A 12,125-nucleotide genomic window follows, 5' to 3' on the forward strand; every position below is an offset into this window, starting at 1 on the left:
TTTCTTTCCTCTCAGCTCACACTCTGGCCAGTGCTTTGTGGTCCTCTGGGTGTCTCCTCATGGGCAGCATTGGGGATTAGAGAGCACTCCAGGAAGGAGTCCACCTGCACCAGCTCCTGCCTTCAACCCTGCTTGGGGTCCCTGAGTTAGCCACTGATAATCTACTTCCAGGAGATCCAGTTACAAAGCCCCCACAAAGCCAGAAACTTTCTTAAAAGGGCCAACATTTCCCACAGAATAAATGCCGTCTTTAAGCCAAAATCCAATGTTTGAGCCAAGAACAAGATTTCAGAACAGAGTTGTATGACGTATATTTATCCAAATTCACTGAAATGAGAACAAAAGACAATGATGGGTTCAGGGTTAGATTTGATGAAGGAAAGAACCTTCTCAAAATCTAGATTTATGTGTCATAACGAGTTATTACAGATTGCTTTCCTTGGGGGCCTTTAAAAATAGAAGAGAAATCATTCTTCTTGAATGATTTGACTGTAGACCTGCTTGGAAGCAAGAACGGAAATAAATGTTCTAAGGTTCCCACTGGTTTGTGTGATGTGTGATTCCTGGCAGCCCAGGGCCCCTGCCTGCTGTCTTTATCTCCAGGTCTCATGGCGTGGCAGAGGCGTAGACTCGCACAGGAAGGTGGACTCAGGTCCAGGACACTGGGCTTCCTTCCCCAGCACAGTGATCTATGAGTCCACCAGCGAAACAGTGAGCAAAAGCAGGCAGCGCAGCATGGGCCTTCAGCTATTTCTGGCATCTGATGAACCCATCAATCGAATCTCAAACAGACCAGGGAAAATAACTACTCTACCCCCTAGGGAATGCCGAAAGCTGCCGATTCCAGTCTGAAGATAATATTCATCAGACCAAACAAAGATGTGATTTTTCTGCTTTTTAAAATTATTATATTTGTAAGGAAAATGGGAGAGAGAGAGAAGAGAGAATGCCCATTCCCCAGTTTACTCCCCAAATATGTCAGGAACTGGGCCACACCCAAGCCAGGAGTCCAGAAGTCCATCTGGGCCTTGTGCATGGGTGACAGGGGCTCAGACACTTGAGCAATTACTTGCGGCTGGGACTTGAATGCAGGTGCTTTGATACTAGATGCACTCCCTAGTAGCATCTCTTTCTTTTCTTATTTTTTAAAAAGATTCATTTATGTTTATTGGAAAGACAGAGTTACAGAGAGGAGAGACAGAATGATATTCCATCCGTTGGTTCACTTCCCAGGTGGCTGCAATGACTAGAGCTGGGCCTATCTGAAGCCAGGAACCAGTAGCTTCTTCTGGGTCTCCCACATGAATGCAGGAGTCCAAGGCTTTGGCCATCCTTAACTGGTTTCCAAGGCTAAAAATAGGCAGCTGGATCTGAAGTGGAGCAGCTGGGATTCAAACCAGTGTCCGTAAGGGATGCTGGTGCTGCAGGCAGAGGCTGAACCTGCTATGCCATTGTGCTGCTCTGCCTGCTCCTATTGCATCTTAATAACCGCATCGATGCATGTGCCACAATGCTCTTGTATTCACAATCCTTGCTGCTGTCCATTTCTTGGTCACTCTAATAAACGCAATATTAAAAAAAATGTTTTATGAGAAGTATCACAGTCTATTGGAAATTTGATGGACTACATGTAAATACCATGAATCTCTTCATGCAAATCAGCTCTGCTAGATATATACCTTTCTCCATTTCTTCTACAACTTAATCTCTTCCTTTAGTTGTCCCACAAGTGGCAGACACAGATGTGGGGGCATGGCTGCAGCGCTGGGAAGCTCTTGTCCTGTCAGTGACGTCCTGAGTGTCCCACATGCTGGCTGACTGCCTCCCCCGTGCTGGGTCCAGATGGCGGCTTCATTGTCTGCTCCTCACTGCGGAGCCTCCCATGACACTCTCAGTGCTGACTGCTCTCGGTCACCTTCCTGCTCTCGGGAGAGTAGTTTGTTCCTCTGTCTACTCCTCTGAGCCTCCTGGGGATGCTGTGAGGCTGCCCTACCCCCAGATGGCCCCCCACCCTTTTCCCCGCAGGCGTGTGTCTTCTGCGACCTCTCTGTGCAGGGTGAGAAGGGTCTATCCTGTTGAAAGCTTCCCCAACGCCATCCCCACGCCATTCCCACGCCCCTTCTGCTCAAGCCACCCTGGAGGAAGAGAAAGGGCCCCTGGACCTCTTCTGAGGAACCCAGTGGCGTCTGAACCCTCTCTTCTTCAGGTTTTCTGTCTTCTGCCTTCGAGCACCCGAGAGTCTCAGCGCTGCTATGGCAGCCCTTCTGTGAAGGTCGTTGAAGTCTCAGCTTGCAGTTTTCCTTGGGGAAAGTAAGGCAGCTGTCGGGGACTAGAAACGTTATTGTCGGTACTTCAGGATCTAGCACCATTCTAATGCCGTGACAGAAACGGAGTGATGAGAGGCAAGGAGAACTGGGAGATGGCAGGGTTAATCGAAAGACACAGGACCCCTTCTCTCTCCTTGGGCAGCGTGTAGAAGGTGCCCCGCTCTGCCGTGTGGCTCAGCAGACTTCAGTTCTCACCAAGTTCACAGGTTGGGGTGCTACAGGTGTTGTTGCATGGTGATCTACTGCCCATGTGTACAGAAAACCCTCTCCAGGGAAACCAAGGGTCCTGTTCTCTGCCCCTCCAGGGGCTGGGTCTACGGGAAGACTCCTAAACCTCGGGAAGCAGCCTTCTAGAGGGTGCACCATGGCTTCCCAGATAGCCTTCGACTGAGGAACAGAAAAGAAAAGTTGAAATAAATGAATCTCCCCTACCTTGGAAATTAATTCTTTCAACAGATTGTGTTAGCACTTGAAATCACTGCTTTAACTACTAAAAATGATTAAATTAGCAGCTCTGCATTTTGCCAAGATTTTTATAGGCTTTTCCCCCCGTACTCAACAAATTAAAACCTGGCTTGCCGGGGAGTGTAGTAGACTGGAGACATTTCTCCTCCTGTCGCTGGATGCCGGGGTAGCAAGCTTTTGACAGTTTTTAAAAAGAAAAACTTATTTCTTGATTACTACTCCTTCTGTGTCTTACACCAGGACGGCAGCATGGGTGTGTGGGAGGAAAACTGATGTAACAGTGAAGAGTTTAATAAATATTTGTGATGTGGAGTTTTTTAAATCAATGCTTCATGGAAGCCTATTATTATAAGTACTATCTCGTTTCAAAGGTGATGCTAGATCTTTGATATTATGCTAATGAGTTGAATAGAATTTTTTGTAAACATCACATCTTGTGCGTATGAAGAGATGTAAAGCAATGTTTTTACTGTGGATGGTTGCCCCAGCAATTGTGATGCAGGTTGGGACACCTGCCTTCTGTATCTGGTGCCCGGGTCTGTCTGGATCTTGGCTCTGCTCATGCATGTCCTGGCAGGCAGCTGTGTTGGCTCCAGTAGCTGGGTCCCTCCCACTCCCGTGGGAGACCTGGGTAGAGTGCCCAGCTCCCTGTTGTTGCAGGCATTTGGAGGAATGAACCAGCAGATGGAGAATCTGTCTGTCTTTCTCTCAAATAATAATTAAATTTAATTCAAATGTGTTATATCATAAAATATAATTACCAGCAATCATAATTGCTGTCTGAAAATAATACTATTCCCCCAAATCCAGCAAGCATGTTGAGCATAAATAATGCAAAAGAGAATATAGAATGATGAGGAAATGTATGTTGTACACAGTAATATTATAATCCTGGATTCCAATTCAAATGAAACGTTTTTACTAAATTCTAAACTCACATCAACTTTCAAAGTATAGGGATGGGCTTTGGCCTAGGGGTAAAGATACCAGATGAAAACACACATCCCATTGCAACCCACCTGAGTTCAATCCTGGTTCTGGGTTCCAGCTTCTGCCATTGCCAACCTGCCCAGCAGTAGGTGATGGCTCGAGTAACTGGATCCTTGCCATCCATGTGGGAGAACTGGACTGTGTTCCCAGCTTCCACCATACCCAGGCCTGGCCTCTGTGGGCAATGAGGAAACAGAGCAGCAGATGGGAGCTCTCTCTATGCCTCTAACTCTTGAATTAAAAAATGCTCTGGAAGTATACATTTCTGAGTGTTATAATTGGAAGTAGAAATAGGACACAAAAGCATATATTTACTTGCCATATATGTGTATGTGTGTGTATAGTCACTGCAGTGTTTTAAAAAAACAATTATACATGTATAAAAGTCTCTCTGTCCTGGACAATCATCAGTGGTTATCTGTTGGATGCTGTATAGAAATAAAAATCTTAAAAATTTATCGTTGACATCTTTAGAACCTTTTATAATGCCCAAGTGAATTAAAAACACAGCTTTTAAAAGGAAATAATTGTTTCGCACATGTCGTTTGTCTTCCTGAAGTTCATCACATACCTGTTGACTGTTCAGAGAGCAGATACGTATGAGAAGGGAAGGCTTGGGGGAAGAGAAGGATGGGGGTGTGGAACTGTGGCAGCATGCTACCTATTGGGCTACCAGGAAGCAGACATCTGAACCAGGATCAGGCATAGTTTGATCTGCCAAATAACCAAGACCCTGAATTGTTATAATTTCAATTCAGCTCTGCTCCTTCTGTACCTCTGTGAGTAGATTGCTTTGCCTTTGAGCTGCCCGCTGGAGCGAGCCAGGCATGTAAGTGCTCAGATCTTTCCGAGGCTGACAACAGCACCCTTTACATTTTATTTGACATCATGATTTCAGGGCAGATATCTCATGGTATGGGGCAGAGTGGAAATGTAAGGTGTTCGAGTAAAGCAAAGCAGTGCAGTGGAGAAGGTTGTGGAGTTGCCTGTTGAATGCTGAGGTTTCTGCAGGTTATAGACCAGTGAATTCTGCAGGTGCGAAAAGTAAAGGAAATCTGAACAAGTAGGATCAAAGGAGAGGATGTCTTTGATCATCCACTTGACTGCAAGTAATAGTCACAGTTCACCTGAGTATTTTAGAGATGTTGAATGTATCCAGAATAACTCTCCTCTACATTAATGCAGCTGTTGACATTGGTTTATATAAAAGTTTGTGTGAGGACAGTTAGGAAAATAGTGTGCATTTACCTGACTTTGTTTTGTATTGGAGTGGGAGAAAAGTCAGGTCTGAAATTATGAACACTGTTGACATTGTCAAGATAAATACCCTCGTGAGTAGTTCTTAACATGTTTTTTCAGCACATCTAATTTTTCCAGTCCTATTGAGAGCCTTAATGCTGTATTTCAGAGACTGCATTAATGTTAAATGAGAGGTCAAACTCTAAAGACTATTTCAATGTTTCTTTGTCAGAGAGAAGACCTTGGATGATTACTTAGAATGTTACTTAGATGAAAGATCCAACATATAACAAGGTATTCACTGTGTTTCTAGAACAAAATGAGCCTTGTGAACAAACCCACTTGAGAATGTTCAAAATATGATCTAGTCTTGAAGCCTGTTAAAGATCTCCAAACTTACTACAAATGTTTGTGCATGTCAGAGACCATGTACTAGGACTAATTAACCAGGCTAGCAAGAAGAGAGAGGTTGAGTTGGAATGTTGGGTGGAAAGGGAGCTTCCTAGTCCTGGATCATGGCCAGCAATGGGTAATGACCCTGCGAATCTGGCAGGTCAGGAATGGGCAATGCAGGCAAAGCCTCCATTTAAGTAGGCACAGGTAAATCAAGCAGGCCCTGGCAGACAGTGGTGCAAGTGTGGAAACAAGAATAAAGAAATGGAAGAAATTAGACCATGGGCCTAACAATAGAGAGGAGTTTTAAACATTTTTTTTATCTTATTACTATTTTTAAAAATCTTTTAGTACAATTGCATAGGGTCTGGGATTTCCCTACACAGTAGGGAGGATTCTAAAAGCAAGGAGTTAGAAATGGGTGGAGAGATAGAATGGATAAACAAGGGCAGGATTAGTTCCTGCTCTCAAAGGGATGCTAATAAAGCCTACCTCAAGAGAATGTTGGAATGTCTAATGCCTTAAAAATTATTTAGGATTGGGCCCGGCGCGATAGTGTAGTGGTTAAAGTCCTCACCTTGCATGCCGGGGATCCCATATGGGCACTGGTCCTAATCCCAGCAGCTCCACTTCCCATCCAGCTCTCTGCTTGTGGCCTGGGAAATTAGTCAAAGATGGCCCAAAGCCTTGGGACCCTGCACCCATGTGGGAGATCCAGAAGAAGTTCTTGGCCCCTGGCTTCGGATTGGCTCAGCTCCAGCAGTTGTAGCCGCTTGGGGAGTGAACCATTGGATGGAAGATCTTCCTCTCTGTCTCTTGTCCTCTCTGTATGTCTGACTTTCCAATAAAAAAAAATTTATTTAGGGCTAGATAACCAGAAATGAGTCCAGGATAAAGATAAGAAGGGGACAAGCAGAAATCAGAAGTGTTATGCTCAAGATTCTTTGCCTGGCCCTGTAAGGGTCCAAGATTTCCAAGTATGCTCCTGCCTTCTTGCCCCCCTCTCTAAATCTCAGACTTCTGCAGCTGGAAAGTCACCTGTCATACCTTTTGCCTGACAGCAATTCTATAGAGGTAAAATTTCTTTATTACAACCAGCAGCAGTAAGATGGGACTCACATAAGCCTATCGTGGTAGTCCTAAACTGTTCATCACTGGTGATTGGTCTCCATCTGCTCAGCCCTAACTCCCATTAGAGAATAACTATAAACAAACACATCGTCTCATATCTGTTTACAGTCGCTCAAAGCCAAAGGAGCATAGCACAAAGCAGTCCAAGGCAGCTGAAATCAACCACAGTACCCCTTAATTTGTCCTGTATTACTGTTTAGCAGATTACTCCAACGTTTAGCAATCTAAAACATACATTACATTACACAGTTTCAGAGGCTCAAAACTCTAGGTCTCTTACAGGGTTGTGGTCACACTTCAAACATAAGGTTTTTTTGAGTCTAGAAGATTGACTTCAAGCTTCTTTGTGTGACTGTTGGTAAGAGATTTTGATTCTTGGGCATGGAGGCCTCTGTAGGCTGATGAATATCTGACAGCTAGCTTGCTCAGAGCAAGTGGTTCGAGATACAGAGAGTTTTTACAGCACATTGTGCCTTTAATAACCTTGGCGCCACGTCATCTGCCTGCATGCTGTCTATTCATGAGAAATGACTCATTAAGTCCAGCTCACAATCAAAGGAAAGAGTGACACAAAGGCGTGAATAGCAGCAGGTTGGGCTCATGTGGCTTCCACCATTCCCTAGAAGATGCTGCTGAGGTGGTTTTTTTTTTTTTTTTTTTTTTTTTTGCAGTTTTAAGAGGCAGGCACGCCTACTGTTGAAGAGCAAGATGGTTCAATTGGTAGTAAATGAACATGTCCAGCAGCACTTCCACACACCAGTCCAAAATCAATCACAACAGGTTCTTCCATAAAGTAATCACTCAAATATTTGGAGACGTGGCAACTTCTGTCATCGGAGAGAGAAGCAACTCAAATCTTTCCTTCAGCCACTCCTCCTGCTGCAAGGGTTTCAGACCCTTTTTCATTCTGGTTTCTGGCTTGTGGGCAGAGCTTCAGTCTTCAAGCACAAAGTACTTCAGATCACTCATGGAAAAAAATGAAATTAAAGATATGTTTATCTTGGTGGAAAAAACATTGACATCCAGGCATAGCTTTTTTTATAATTTGCATTTTCCATGAACATGTTGAGGCTCTCTATATATATGGACAACAGTAATGCAGCAGTTTACCAGAGAGAAAAAAAGTAAAGATAGTTGCAAACTTGGGCTGGGAGTTACACAGATAGAGGGCTTCTCTCTCAGTTCTCAGGTCATGGATTAGGACGTCCCCTCATCATGTTGTCCTGGTGCTGCTGGTAAGCCATCTGTCCCTTATCATGAGCTGGTGCTGCTAATTTTTAGATCAAAATTCACCATCTATTATTTATCCCTGTTAGATTTCTCTGTCTTTTCTTTCACTTGTGTAGCAATTTCGAATGACTTACATTTACACCTAACACATTTTTCAATGATACAATACTTTGACAGCAAGCTATTATTGGCAAGTTAATTTCCTCAGCTCTGAGATGTCAATGATTGTAAGATGCACCATTGATTTTAATAACAGTTTTCCAGGAAAAATAGCACTACATTATCCAAATAAATCAATCATGAGATGTATCCTGATTTCAGAAGTAGTACAATATGGGGGAAAATTTTTGATAAAATGAAGGAAAAGAGATGTTGGGTGGTAATATCAATATTCAAAAAGATGTTACCAGACTAGAAAAATTGAAGATGTATGAATCAAGGCCAAGAACATAACCCCACGAAAAGTAACTATTTAATCCTTCCTTCATTCAAATGTTCACGGAACATCTGTTCTGTGTTAGAGGTGGAGTAAAACAAACATGAGTAAGATGTGGACTCTGCCCTTTGGAGTTCAGTTTTAATTTAAAGTTGGGTTCAAACACTATAGTTTCAATTTCATTTTGAATTCAGTAGGTTGTTTCTCATTTATCCTGAAGATTCTTCAAACTCCAAGTCAAATTTTTATTTTACACTTGCATTTGAGCAACTCTTGCCTGCCAAATGGGGTGGCTTTGATCAGACGAGATCGGGTGCGTTCAGGGTGGTATGGTCATAGACGGGGGGTGGCTTTGAGAATAAAGGCTTAACAAATTCATTGTTTGAGTCCCTCTCCCCACAGGGCCTCATGTTTCTACATAAGGTATTCACTGAAAGGGACTAAACTAGGTTTTCCCTATTAGTATTTCTTCTGGTTAAGAACAAAAATTTACACAGGTTTGGGTTGGGCATTTGGTGCAGTGGGTGAATCACTGCTTGGAACACCTGTCTACCATATTAGAATGCTTAAGTTTGAGTCGTGGTTCTATTCCCAGTTCTATCTTCTTGATACTTTGAGTAGTTGGTTTCCTGAGATTTAACTGGGAGACCTGGATTGAGTTGTTGGCTCCTGGCTTCTGCCTGGCCGCAAACAGCTGTTGTGGTTATTACAGGAGTGAATCTGTCCAGAGAAATTCTTAATTAGGAAAAAGATGAGGTAGGACTTAATACACAAACTATTATAATCTGCTTTCTTTGTCAAATTGTAGCAATCAAAAATAGAACTGCAGTCTAACTGTCCTAAGCATAATGGATTATCTGAATTCGTGGTCTTATTTCCTTGTATCTTTATCACAGTGTATTTCACATACCATACCGCACAATCCATACTTTTAAAGTACACAATTGAGTAGTTTTTAAGCTAGTCACATATTTGCTCAACTATCTCCACACTCGATGCTTTTTTATTTTTGTTCCACACTCAATTTTATCATTTTTACAGATTTACATAGTTTATTTGAAACACAAAGTTAGAGAGAGAGAGAGCTTCTGTTCGCTGGATTAATCCCAAAATGGCCTCAACAGCCAGGGTAGGAGCAGGAGTTCAAACACTTGAGCCATCCTTTTCTGCTTTCCCAAACCATAAGCAGGAAGCTGGATGGGAAGTGGAACAGCTGGGACATGAACTAGCACTCATATGGGATCCCAGAGCTTGCAAGGAGAGGATTAAACAATTGAGCCATTGTGCTGGGCCCAAATGGATACCAATTTGTTAGATATTCTATGTAAGTGCTAATTTCTTTTGATAGCTGGTAGTTCTAGATCTCTACAAATGACATTTTTAGGTTCAATAATAATGTCTGAATCGATATATTTGTCATAATAATTTGGAAAATTAGTAATTCTTTCCCAACAGTAGCTTGGCACTTTAAATTGCAATATGGATTTAAAAAATTTATGGCTATATGGAACTGTAGTTCCTTGCTAAATTGATTAATTGGATCTGTTTTGTTTACATAAGAACATAAATATTTTAGGGTAAAACCCAATTTAATAAATGAATGAGCTTATTATGATGTTGTCACTTTTCCATATTCTGTGTTTTTAAAAATTATTTCTGGAATGTGGAAGACAAACTATCCAACGTGGAGCTTTAAAGGGGCTCTGGCTTATCTTTCTATATGGTTTTATTGGTTTAAAGCTAACTATGTATTCATGTAAAGTACAAAAAATTTTTGTAAGATTTATTTTTATTTTTATTAGAAAGGCAGATATACAGAGAGGAGGAGAGACAGAGTGGCAGATCTTCTGCCCGATGATTCACTCCCCAAGTTACCACAATGGCCGGTGCTGAGCTGATCCGAAGCCAGGAGCCAGGAACTTCTTCCAGGTCCCCCACGTGGGAGAAGGAATATCTGACCAGGAAACAATCAGATCTGTTATTTATGAACATAAAGCATGCAGAGTATGTATGTCAAAGATGTGTGTAGGTAGAAACAGCACAGTGGTGTGTGGAAGTGATGGAATTCAGCTTTAGGACAGGGGAAGGGAGAACTTACTGCTTGAGCTGTATTTGCTTTTAAGGTAAGTGAGTAACTGAACTCTTGTGTTTTACTAACTGAAAATTTGAAAACAAGGAAAAAATAGGCTAAATTCTGATTAATTGTAATGGTCTTGTTGTTTTCCTTTTGTTTTTGTTTTACTTTATTCAGAGCCAATGCTGTAGCAAAGTAGCATAGGATAAGCTACCACCTACAACACTGGTATCCCATATAGGCATTGGTTCCAGTCCTGGCTGCTCTACTTTCATACAGCTTCCTGCTAATACGCCTGGGAAAGCAGTGGAAGATGGCCCAAGTGCTGGGGCTCCTGTACCCACATGGGAGACCCAGGTGATACTGCTGGCTTCTAGCTTCAGCCTGACTCATCCTTGACCATTACAGCCATTTGGGGAATGAACCAGCAGATGGAAGATCTCTCCCTCTACCTCTGCAACTCTACCTTTTAAATAAATAAATATTTTAAAAGCTTTGTTTTTACTTATAAAGAGTTACGGGGCTGGGGGGGGATGGATGAGTGAATGAATGAACAAGTGAGTGAATGAGAAAGACTGATAGTTTCCTTTCTTCTGGTTCACTCCCCAAATGCTCAAAACATCCAGGGCTGGACTAGGGCAAAAAACAGGAGACTTGACCTCAGTGTGAGTCTCTCCCATGTGGGTGACAAAGATTCAGTTACTCAAACTTTCCTGTTGCCATCCAGTGTGTGCATTAGCAGGAATGGAGCCAGTACTTGAACCCAGGCAATGCATTGTGGGATACAGTACTTCATACAACAGCTTTAAATGATTGCCTATGATTTTCATTCTTTTTTTAAAAGATTTATATTTTCCATTGAAAGTTCAGATACACAGAGGAAGAGAGACAGAGAAAGATCTTCTGTTCGATGATTCACTCCCCAAGTGGTCGCAATTGCTGGAACTGAGCTGATCCAAAGCCAGGAGCCAGGCGCCTCCTCTGGGTCTCCCACGTGTGTGCAGGGTCCCAAGGCTTGGGCCGTCTTCAACTGCTTTTCCAGGCCACAAGCAGGGAGGTGGGTGGGAAGCGGGACCGCCGGGAATAGGACCGGCGCCCACATGGGGGCCTGGAGCATACAAGGCAATGACTTTAGCCACTTGGCTATTGTACCAGACCCAATTTTTATTGTTTTCAAAATATTCCTCAGTTAAATTATTTATTCTTTAGGTAGGTAGGTAGGTAGGTAGGTAGATAGGTAGGTATGTAGGTAGATGGGTAGGTAGATAGATTGATAGACAGATGGACAGTCAGACCGACCGACTGACTAGGCTCCCGTTTGCACCAATTCACTCCACCAATGTTCTCAGTGGGCAAGACCAGGCTAAAAGAGGAGGAATTCAAATCAGTTCTCTCAAGAATGTGATAGATACTCTACTTCAGTCATGTGATTCCCAGTGTTTGTGTGTGTGTGAGTGAAATTTATAAAAAGCTTATTCATTTGAAAGGCAAAGTCTCAGAGAGAGAGATAGAGACAGAGAGAGAGAGATCTTCCCTCCACTGGCTCACTCCCCAAATCTCTGTAATAGCCAAGGCTGGGACAGGCACAAGCCTGGAGCTTAGAGCTCCATCCAGACCTTCCATGTGGGTGGCAGGGACTTAAGAATATAAGCCAGTTTTTACAGATCCCAGGCACATTAGCAGAGTGTTGGAAAGGAAATGGAGCAGCCTGCACTCCACCTAGCATGATGATATGGGGATACAGGAATTCCCCATCATCCACTTCACCTCCTGGGCCACAGTGCTCTCCCTGGGATCTGCATTGGCAAGAACCTGAAGAACCTGGAGCTGGATATTGAAC

General features: G+C 42.9%; 1 long non-coding RNA gene across 3 annotated transcripts in view; it reads left to right on the top strand.

The window, feature by feature from the left end:
- LOC131482333 (uncharacterized) overlaps nucleotides 1–12,125 on the top strand; it is a 150,320-nt gene that overhangs the window by 45,894 nt on the left and 92,301 nt on the right. The window contains exon 3 of one of the 3 annotated variants that reach the window (XR_009246908.1): nucleotides 5,254–5,305. The exons of the other annotated variants lie outside the window; for them this stretch is intronic. This is a non-coding gene — a long non-coding RNA (uncharacterized LOC131482333). Of the gene's footprint in view, nucleotides 1–5,253; nucleotides 5,306–12,125 lie in introns of those variants that run through there. 3 annotated transcript variants of the gene reach the window in all.

The sequence above is a fragment of the Ochotona princeps genome, chromosome 17 (assembly GCF_030435755.1).
Source record: "Ochotona princeps isolate mOchPri1 chromosome 17, mOchPri1.hap1, whole genome shotgun sequence".
In the NCBI taxonomy this organism is placed as follows: Eukaryota; Metazoa; Chordata; class Mammalia; order Lagomorpha; family Ochotonidae; genus Ochotona; species Ochotona princeps.